Below are 10,727 nucleotides of genomic sequence, written 5' to 3'. Positions count from 1 at the left end.
TATGTCGCAAATTCATTTTTGAGATATGTATATGGTCAGAAAAAGAATTTCCTAAGCTTTCAAATGGTACACGTTATAAGTGTCTTGATAGTAACCTTTCATGTATACACTTCCAAATATACAGAAACCGCCACATCGTTTTTTGTTTTCTTTTCAACATTTTACCCACACCCCCTTTGTCCTCGGCCATGACATAAAACGGCCTCAGTCCGAGTCATCAGCGACTTATTCCTGCCATTACGATGTATCGGGTCACATTATTTGTCGAAATATGAAAGGGCTGCGTAGCACTGTGGTCAGAATATTGACAAGAATATAATATATAATCATTGCTCTGAAATATGTAATTGCCAAAGAGCAGTCGTGCTCTGTATTTATGTACAGGTTGTTTCGTGTTTTCGCGCGCTCGCGCCGATCGCCCTGGCAGCACTAGTCTCTTTTCAAGTGGGAATAAGCACCACCAGAGCGAAAAATCCTAGGCTACGGTGTAAATAAATAGCCCGCCAATAGTCGTGCATGCAAGCTGGTTCGACAGACAGATTTTTGTGAACTGAAAATGTTGCCGGTAATCGCTGGTATTGGCACTGGTACGTATCTCCTGTACGCAGAGGTCAATTTGTTATATTCAGGATGAAATACCTCTCGTTTGTCTCCAATGACAAAAAAGAAGTGGAATTGATCATGAAAAACAGTAGCGTTTCTTGTTGTAGGGGTGTGAATGGTGTGGTCACTCGTGAGTCATTTGTCTCCAGTGATGGTGTTGCCCCTTGAAGGGATTGTAGTTAGGCTAGGCCCTGTACTTATACTTTATAGGCCTACTTAAAGTAGTACGCCTAGGTAGTCAGAACAGAAGCATGCTGGGCCCACTTTACTTTAGTAACGTTAGGCCAAACGTCTTGGCCATAGGGCCTAGGCCCCTAATGTTAGGACCTAGGCTAGATTATTTTTTTTGAAAGATGCTCCTCCCCAGCAGACTATCCTCATGATCCAGTTACACTCAGTGGAAAAACCCTATGAAAATCTGACTGGTTGAAAACATTCTGTTTTCTATTTATGATGTAAGCCCCTAGGCCTAGGTACAGAAGCGTGTAAGGGCCACTTGCAAAAATCATTTTTTCAAGTTAGGCATGTTAGGGCCTACTATCTCCCCGTGGTCAGTTACTATCTTGCCGTTGCAAGTTATTATCTCATTGTGGTGAACAGGCGAGTTAGGCCTAGGCCATGTAGGCCTACATGTAGGTGAATGTGTATCTCGCAGCGGCGAGTTAGGCCTATACGATCTTGCCGCGGCATTAAATTGAAATCCTGCCTCTTCAAGTACATCACACTACATGATTAGCCTAGCCTAGATTAGCCTTATTTAGCATGTCGTCATACCCAGATGTATAATCAAGGTAGAATGCAGCGAAATTGTGTTTCAGATTGCTTTAAGCAAAGCTTTATTCCACCAAGGTGTGGGATAGACTACTGTCGAAAGGATTACGATACCTTTTCATTTATGCTTGTACAAATCCTATTTAGTATTCGCATAAGCACCGCGAGGGGGGACCCTGAAAGGAAAAAAAAGCCAAAGAAATGAAAATTTGAAGTAAAATTTAACATAGGCCAACTTATATGCTTTAGATAGAACTGAAAGAAAATCGACTTTCATCCTACAGTTAAATGTCATTGTTTAATGAGACGGTTTCCCCCCACTGAAAAATTCTGGCAACGCCCATGTATATTTTTAGCCGATGTGTGTTGCCATTTTGGACCAAGCCTCGATGTTGATATCATTCTAACATTAAAATTTGAGTTCACTTGTCACAAACCACCCACACAGCGCAGGGTGTTGGGAAGGGCAATTTTTTTGTTGACAACTTATTGGATGGAGTCTATATTAACATCTGAACATGGTTGATACTTCTGGCACAGTGCACGTGATACTTGTACACTGTATTTAGAGATTAGGGCTCTAAGTAACCTAAAATGCTTTGAGCGTCCAAAGCTGTGAGGTATTTCATGTGTTGCATTTGTAAAGGTACTGTTTTTGATATTCATTTTAAGTTATAAATTAATACATTTCGACTGATGAAAGTTCAAATGTGACTTTCAGGTCTGTTTGCTTCCGTTTGGCACTTGGAAAATGTAGGAAGGAATTAAAAACAGGTTACCCCTCATCTAAATGTGGAATTCACCCCACAAAATAAGATTTTGTTTTCTTTTGTGTTGGGAAACAAGCTTTACTGAAATGTAACATCCAATTAGCAATCTAAAACCAAATCTCAATGCATTTCACCCTAAGGATACATGTACATTTCAAAACAGTGTGCTGAATAGGTTTATGAAACTGTTGAAATATTCACTGCGCCGGGATATCAATTTCACGCTGCGGCAAGATCTGAGAAGTTGCCACAGCAAGATACACATTGAACGATTTAACTCGCCAAGGCCAGATACCTATTCTGCGGTGTAATGGTTTTTTAGAGTTACTATCTTGCTGTGGTGAGGCCCCCAAAAATTGTTGCAAGTGGCCTTTATACGCTTCCATATGTAGGCCTATAGAGACATGAGCATAATGAGGGAGGCCTTGGTCTAGTCGGCCTAACTTTAATACTTCAATGTTTCCCTGCTACCCACAACTAGTAGTAGGCCTTGTAATGTACATGTAGGACCTACGTGTAGGCATACTTTTAAAGGACATGCTGGGCCTAGGCCTGCAGTAGCCCACTAACTATTCCCAGGTGGACTCCTTGACTATACTACATCATGGGCTCAACTGCGACTTTGGATCCTGGTTTTTGGTGCACTTTGTGGATATTTTTTCTTTTTGTACTTGTATGTGGCTGAGGGTTGTAATTTCTAGCCACACTCAAGTTGCTGGAGAAATTTGTTGCAAAAACAGTTAGGTCTATCTTTCAGGCCAGACTTTTAGTATCTCGGCCAGATTTTTAGTGTCACAGCCAGATTTTAGCGTCACAACTTAAAATGTTTACGTCATGGCCCTCTGTACTAAAATGCCCTTGAGAGAACACTAATATACGGTGATGCAGCGCACTGCCCATGGTGATCAGTTGGTAGTTTGATAGTGTGGAACGCGGGAGACGGTAAATCTATCCACCAGTCGTTTCTCTTTTTTTGTAACTTGGTGTTGACCATAAAGTAAGTGCACACTCATTACAAGCCAACTTATTTCAATTGACAATCTGCTCCAAGGGTCGAGTTGTCCATCCATATGAGGCATAGATGGTTAAGTTGTCTCAACGGTCGAGCTGTCTCAGTGGTTGAGTTGTTCCAAATCACTTTAGCAAATGATCAGAGAAATATGGAATGGCAAGTCTTCTAATTGCTACTAAAAATTCACAAATCCGGAAATCCAGGCTACCCTATTGTGTCTGCTTGTAGTTGTCCCATTGAATTGATATCCAACTTCGTTGACGCTATTCTAACACCCATTGTCAAAACGCTCCCCACCTATGTCAAGGATAGTAATGATGCTCCATTTCTGTTCGATGAATTTGAGTTGCCAGGTTCATCCAACCTTCTTTTCACCATGGATGTGAAATCGCTTTACACATCCATTCCCCATGCAGGTGGTTTGCCTGCGCTCAAACACTAGATCTCCGCCAGACTCGGGATCCTCCCATCAGCAATCTGCTCCGTCTGGCTGAGTTGGTGCTCACATTGAACAACTTCATGTTCAACGGTGAACACTACATTCAGACCAGTGGTGTGGCTATGGGCACACGGATGGGACCAAGTTATGCCTGTCTGTTTGTTGGCCACATCGAGGAGCAGATGCTGACCCAGTTTCGTTGCTTGCAGGCGTTAATGTTCCTGCAATACATCAATGATATTGTTGGTGCTATCACCGGTACGTGTAATGACGTTGAAAATTTCTTAACGTTTGCAGATGCTTTTCACCCAGCATTGCGTTATACATCTGATGTATCGCAACACTATGTTACCTTCCTCGATGTGCGCGTCCAGATCTATGCGCGGAAGCTTGGCACAACTGTGCATTACAATTTCGCAGATTCCCCGCAGAAGCAGCAGTTCCCCTTGTCACCACCCCAGATGTAACACCTGCGCCTACATAGTTCAAGGCCCGTCGGTCGTCGGCCCCCGCGATAGCTACAGAATATGCGGGGATCATACATGCTGTGGTAAACTGTAAATCTGAGAGACCAAGCGTCACCTTGGTGACTGCTTCGCGGAACACTTATGCAGTGTTCGCCAACAAACACCTGGTCTCACTGTTGCGCAGCACTTTTGCGCACAGCCACATACTCTTGGTGACGTAAGCGTCTGCATTCTGTGGAAAGCGTAATCCAATGTACAACGTAAGGAACTGGAGCAGCGCGTCATTTTTGAACTTGGAATGCTGCATCCAGGGGAATGAATGTGGATTTTTCTGCATTCATTCAGAACTGAATCTGCTTGCCCTGAAGAAGGTACCCAGTTACCAAAAGCTCCGCAATCACATATGCCAGAGCACTGATTTTGTGTTAAATTCTCGGCAAATGGTCAGTTGTCCGAGCCAAATCTGCGCAGCAGGTGGGTTAAGAAATTTGACACATCATAAATAACTCGGCATTCACGTTTATTCTTGTCATTGCTGTGGACTGTCTTCAGCTGTACTCTAGCACAGTATAGTTCATACAGTACGTGTACACAATTATCTGGTGTATGAGATTCCGAGCTGCGTATACCACATAAAGCATGCACAATGTGATTCTCAGCCATGCGTATGCACAGCATCTTGGGTGAGGCTGTGGCGTGCGTTGGTGACAGTAGGCCTGTGTACCAGTACCTTCATGCAAGCTTAGTGTACGAAAGCTGAAATTTAGGATTTGTACAAATCTTGGCCATTTTTCAGCATTTACATTGCAAGCCTTTGTAGAAGGTGTCAACCGGTGGACTGACAAAAATGACAAAAGTTATAAAAGTTAAAGGACTCCCAGCATTATGCAGCAAGGCTCTTGCAAATTCCTGTCGCTAGGGGTTTACAAGTACTCATATTTGTTGTGTTGTCCAATACAGTTTTGAGGGCCAGGTAAGTATTTTTTTTAATAAACAAGACTGTTGTGTTTGAGAGTCAGTGATGATTAACCATCATGATCTCTCGGGCCTTAAGATGAAAAATCAAATCTGGTGTCAATTCTTCACCAGAAAATGTTCACAAAAATATCGGAAGGCACTAAGAATTACAGAGGACTCAAAAAATACTATACATGGAAGTTTCCAGCTGCTTGACGTGAGGCATATTGAAGAAGTCCTACCGGAGGCTGGGAGTTTTAAAAGTATGCATTAAAGGGTCTATGCCAGAATTAAATTTTTTAATCTATTAAATGAGTTTTGGGGGTGTCTTTAAAACCTCTTTGTACAAATAAATGCTTTTATTTAGTCGTGAGTGGTCTACAGTATGTAAAATTAGAATTTAAAAAATTAGGAATTTAAATTTCTTATTTAATAGAGTGCGCGGTGGCGCTGTTCATGACGTTGACTCCGGAGATCAAGAGTTCAGTCAAGATGGTCTGGTACCCAGGTTGCGTTGTGGGTACCAGGCTAACATGGCAGCTGGATGCTGCGTGTGACTAGTGCGTGCGTGTGTACATGTACGTACCGTGCTTCGTACTCGACATTAAGTGGACATGGCTTGTTAGAAATATTGTGGGTACAGCATCGGGACGTAGCATTGCCTTGAACTTAAACCCAAACTGATGTTGTTGATCGTTGGCGTTTCGATCAAAACAAGAAGGCTCGAAGTGTGCGGAGCAGATCACAAAGTGCTCGGTTGGTCCTGACCACTCGGCTCGGGTCAGCTTCACTTTCGCCGTCGAAATTGCGGGTCAGATGGAAAACGATGCAGACTAAAACCGTCTTTGGTAGTGTTGCTGCAACCAGCAACAATACAGGTCGGTGGCATTCTGAAAAAAAAACGTTATTTTCGTTAAGACGTGCTGCGAAATTCTCAAGAAACTTTACAAGAAGTGCGTGTGACGCTGCCATGTATAACCGGGAAAGTATGCCGATCTCCGGAGTTTACGTCACACATTCTTATGTTAATGAGGAGATAAGCAGGGCGTGTTGGTCACCCCTCAAACATGTTTTTTATTGATATCAAGGCGGTGCAACCAAAGGTAAAATGAGCAAAAATTTGTTCAGGTAGAAACACTTTATCAATTTAAATAATAAAAAACACATTACATAGACCCTTTAAGCAAGTTCAAAGAGAGAACATCTCGTTTACCCCAAAAACTTATGAAATAGGCGACTCACTTGGAGAATTTTGAAAAGTCGACACAGTCTAGCTAGTAGTATCTGTTCTCTGCTCTAAAATTCGAGTCATCACTGCTAATTACAAATTCAGTCTTGTTTATTATGTTTTTGGTTACAGGTGAGAAATGAAAGGCCGATCAGCAGCACAATTTGTGCATGATTCCTACTTACTGTGTGCTATCACTGCCTGTGCATACTCCAACTGTGTTCCTGATCTATATTTATATATCTTTAATCAATAAAAAATTTATGAACAAATTAAACACTTCAAAGAGATCATTACGACTGTTATGAAACCTGCTATGCTGACGAGGTTAACCACTTCCTGCCGGGACAGTTATCAATGTTGATGATGCTGGACCGGGATATTTATCATTTTTTCTTTAAAAATTCCTATCTTTATTTACTGGACACTTGCAAACAAGTGAAGGACTGTCTGGTGTCCAGTCTGGCCTAGTAGTAGGGATAGGACAGTTCTGGACCACCTCCCCTTTCACCCCCTTTCACCCACCTGCGCCAAGGTTTCCCACTTCAGTCACCTTGACCTTTTGACCCGGCGCACTTTTCTGTAAACAACTCAAGACCTGCACAGATCGCACAGCAACCTAGACCTTTTGACCGCGTGACTCTCAAACAAAAAAGGGACTTCCCCTCGTTTTTGCGGTCGCTACAAGTCTCGACTTGCCCATTATAAAAAAAGAGAAAAATAAATCTAAAGGATATAATAGACCATACCATGAACGTGAATTGTTATTTTTGCAAAGACACAAGAAATTCAATTGACTTGATAGATTCGTGCGATTGCTTTCGTTTTTTTAAATTCCAACCGTTTATGCAAATGTACCAATTGTAAAGAATGCCACAATTGTCACGAATGTAACGACTGCACAAGATGAAATGACTACTTCACTTGCGACGATTGCGGTAGATGTGTAAATTGCGTGGCTTGTTTTAATTCATACGACTGCCAAAATTCAAATGCCTTGGACAGTTGCGAGGACTGTTAAGAGTGCGGCAATTGTATCGAATGTTTTGGTTGTACATATTGCACCTGCTGTGTAAATTGTGTCGAGTTGGAAGGAATGGATCACGTGGTGCTCGTAAACGGTGAGCATAAAAAGCTGAGGCATGCGCGAGAAAATGAGCCACTGCCCGATTTGGCGACTAAACTTGACACAGATTTATACAAAATTGGACTAATTATTGAATACGACGTTGACGTTGAACATTTAATTAAAGTAGAAATCCCACCTGAGTTTATAGACGCGGCCGAATAAAATGAGAAAAATCTTTGGCTAAAGCCGGGAAAATCAGAACCATGTCAACTCACGTATATATCGTTTCAGATGACCACGAGTGTCTCACTGCCGACAACTGCGACCCCAATGTCACCTACGGTCCCTTTAACCCGAGTAAATTAATTATTTCAAAACCTGTGATTAAAGAAGGCACCCACGTGAGTCGATGCAGCTCGCCCAATTTTTACCATCACACCGGCCAAAATAAATGCCTGTTGATGATGATGATAGAACCCTGTTACATTATAAACCCGCTTTACAAATATGGCACTCGAGATAAAACCCCCGAAAACATCAAAGGCCGTCAAATTTGCTATCAAATACAACAACCTACGACAAACATACTCGATCACATAAATTTGGCCGTTGTAAATTCATCGAATCTCAAGAGTTTAATCTCCCGTCTAACACTGTAAATGCCTACAAAACCAGTTGCGATATCGATGAATTGAACAAGATCGAATGTGTAGTTAAACCACCTTATACGGCTAAAAACCAAATGTACGTTAAAATAGATCCCTATGCCTCTCTATTTGATCACCGAAAAAGACCCATTGACTCGTCAAATATCGATAAATTTATCAATAAGAGATACGATTCACAATCATTCATTTGTCCAAAAGACGTATACTATGGTACCCATGGTTCACTGTCGTGCGGCGCCAGCGTTCAATATAGAGTGACAGCGGCAATATTAAAAATTAGAAACGACGGGCTAATTTCAAATAAGTCGGTGTTGCGAGCATTTAGTGGATATGGATTTGAACCTGAATCTGTATCTGAATCTCCCGTGAAATTAAAAGTCGATTAAATTTGAATATTTAACTTATGATTAACTTAGAAAAAATCAATTGAACCTCAGTTATTCCTCGGAATAACTGAGGTTAATTTTTTTGCCTTAAATAAATGGACTATTAATAAAAAATGACGGACGTAGAGATTTATCATTTAACCGGCTCGTTTCCCAAATGGCCCACTTCCCCTCCAAGACCCGAAAACACGTGTGATCATTACGTTGTAGAAATAGACGACAGATATGCGTGTAAACATTGCGGTCTAATTTTTGGGTGGGTTTCCTCATACACCCCTGTAGACATGGGAGATAGATATTACAAGCATAACATTTGGAAAAAACCTCCACCACCAAAATTGAGAAAAACTTTAAAAGAGTTCAACGTTCAATTGGAGAATGGTGAAGCGGGTGAAATAGAATATAAGTTAAACCAAGTTCTAAACGGCAAAATCTCTAGAGGTAAACCGTTGAAGGCTTTAATAGCGGTATGTTATCAAGACGTGACAAAAGAACCTACAGAAGCTGTAAAAGATCTATTTCAAGTTTCAGATAAGCACTGGGAAAACGCCTTAATTAAACAAATTAAACCTCGCCAAACAAGGTTTCCAAAAACGTATAGATTGCTAAACAAGATTTTTCAAAACGTACAGATTGACCAAACAAGATTTTTCAAAACGTATATAATAAAATGGAGACTCACACGATTTACTTAACTGAGAGCGAGCAGATGTTAAATTGAAAGATGTCATTAAAAACACCAAAGGCGACAAAGTTGTCCGAGTAAAGAATATTCAGTTTGAAGCTGGATATTTTAACATAACAAACGCGACTGAAATTGAGTGGGATACAAACTTGGACGCTAGAACTGCAGGGGTCCGTGGCGAACGACCGCCTGGAATACCTCCAGAGGAAAGAATGGAAGTATCTCCCAATTCAGAATTAGTAAAAATAGCTAAAACCAGATTAATCCAAGCAAGTAAAAAAGGCACTTTAGCAGAAGAAATCAGCATCATTGCTGAGGAAATTGAGCAGCTAAACCAAGAAATTGCGACTTTAGAAGAGCAGTTAAACCAAAGACAACCATTACAAACGCGAGCTCGTTTAGCTTATGATATCGAAGATAAAAAAGTCAAATCAGCTTCACTGCTCAAGGGGCAAAGACGAGCCTTGGATGAAATTTATGAAGGGAATCCCCCAACTCGACTTACAACAAACTCCCCCGTACAACCCACGAGACCCAGAAGAGAATTAACTAAAAGACTTTTTTTGACAACTAACAGAACCTATATACGATAGACTTCATTCTCAAAGCTCATCTCAACCATTACCCGAGGGTCAAAGAGGAAGCATCGTGGTATCTCCCGGTTATTATAACATGGACTGGTTTCACTTCTTGTTAAACTCGATTCCAGGCATTTCTTTTAAGGTTCACTCAGAATCTAAAAGGGTGACTTTGGTTATTACGTACCCCAATCTCAAGTTGCGACTAAATAAAGAAGCGTCTAAGCTATTGAACTTACCCAAAATAAAACTTTTACCCAACGTTATTTATGAAGGCAAGTACGATTTAAACCCCTTGAAACTTGCGTTTATTCATTGCAAACAATTAAATTCATTTGACAACTTTTACAACGGGCAGTCTTTAGTCTTTAGACTTGCTATACGTGATTGCTACCGAGCCTTGCACCTCAACACCAGTGGTAATACACAGAAATATCAGTGTATTGACTTTTTCTGTTAAAAACGATTGAGGTAAGCTCTTGAATATTACCTGCAAAATTTTAATCGAGTTAGACATTTTTAAAACGTGTATATAATAAAAAGATGACGACTAACGTATACCCGGATTTAAGTAAACACTCCGATTTGACTTCAAACTTGGCCGAACAAGCAGAGACTAAAATTTACCGCCTTCGAAAGATCGAAGAAATTAAATCCCAGATTCAAAGAGAACGTAACGCGCGGGAAACTACCTACAAAAAGATCAAACGGGTACTCACCGCACTTGGTTACGTAGAGTACAGCGTAGAAGCACTGGGCATGACCTCGGCAGCCGTCAGAATGCCTGCCATTTTGGGCGTCGTTACCGGACCCGTTGGACTTGTGATGGAAGGCATCGCTATCGGTACGTTTGGTGCTTACGCGATATTAAAACACGCCAGTCGCCAGCTGGCCCATAAAACTAAAAAGCACGACCAAATTCGAATGTTGGCAGACGCTAAATTAAACACGATCGAAGAATACGTATCTCACGCGATTGAAGATGGTGACATATCGCAGGAGGAATTTTTACTGATTTTATCCGAGTTGAAAAAGTTTAACGAAATGAAAGAAAAGATCAGATCGAGTACGTCTACAAAATTACAAGAAACCAA

The 10,727-nt window shown here is 41.2% G+C and overlaps 1 long non-coding RNA gene across 1 annotated transcript in view; it reads left to right on the top strand.

Moving 5' to 3' along the window:
- Positions 1-493: 493 nt before the first annotated feature.
- The window catches only part of LOC110989743 (uncharacterized), a 43,648-nt gene continuing 33,414 nt past the window's right edge, over positions 494-10,727 (top strand). The window contains exon 1 of the long non-coding RNA XR_015424011.1: positions 494-587. This is a non-coding gene — a long non-coding RNA (uncharacterized LOC110989743). The remainder of the gene's footprint in view (positions 588-10,727) is intronic.

Source organism: Acanthaster planci, unplaced genomic scaffold (assembly GCF_054643075.1).
Source record: "Acanthaster planci isolate LZ-2023a unplaced genomic scaffold, COTS_SCS Contig80, whole genome shotgun sequence".
In the NCBI taxonomy this organism is placed as follows: Eukaryota; Metazoa; Echinodermata; class Asteroidea; order Valvatida; family Acanthasteridae; genus Acanthaster; species Acanthaster planci.
Note: the sequence above shows the minus strand (reverse complement) of the source record. Positions and strands in the feature narration are given on the sequence as shown.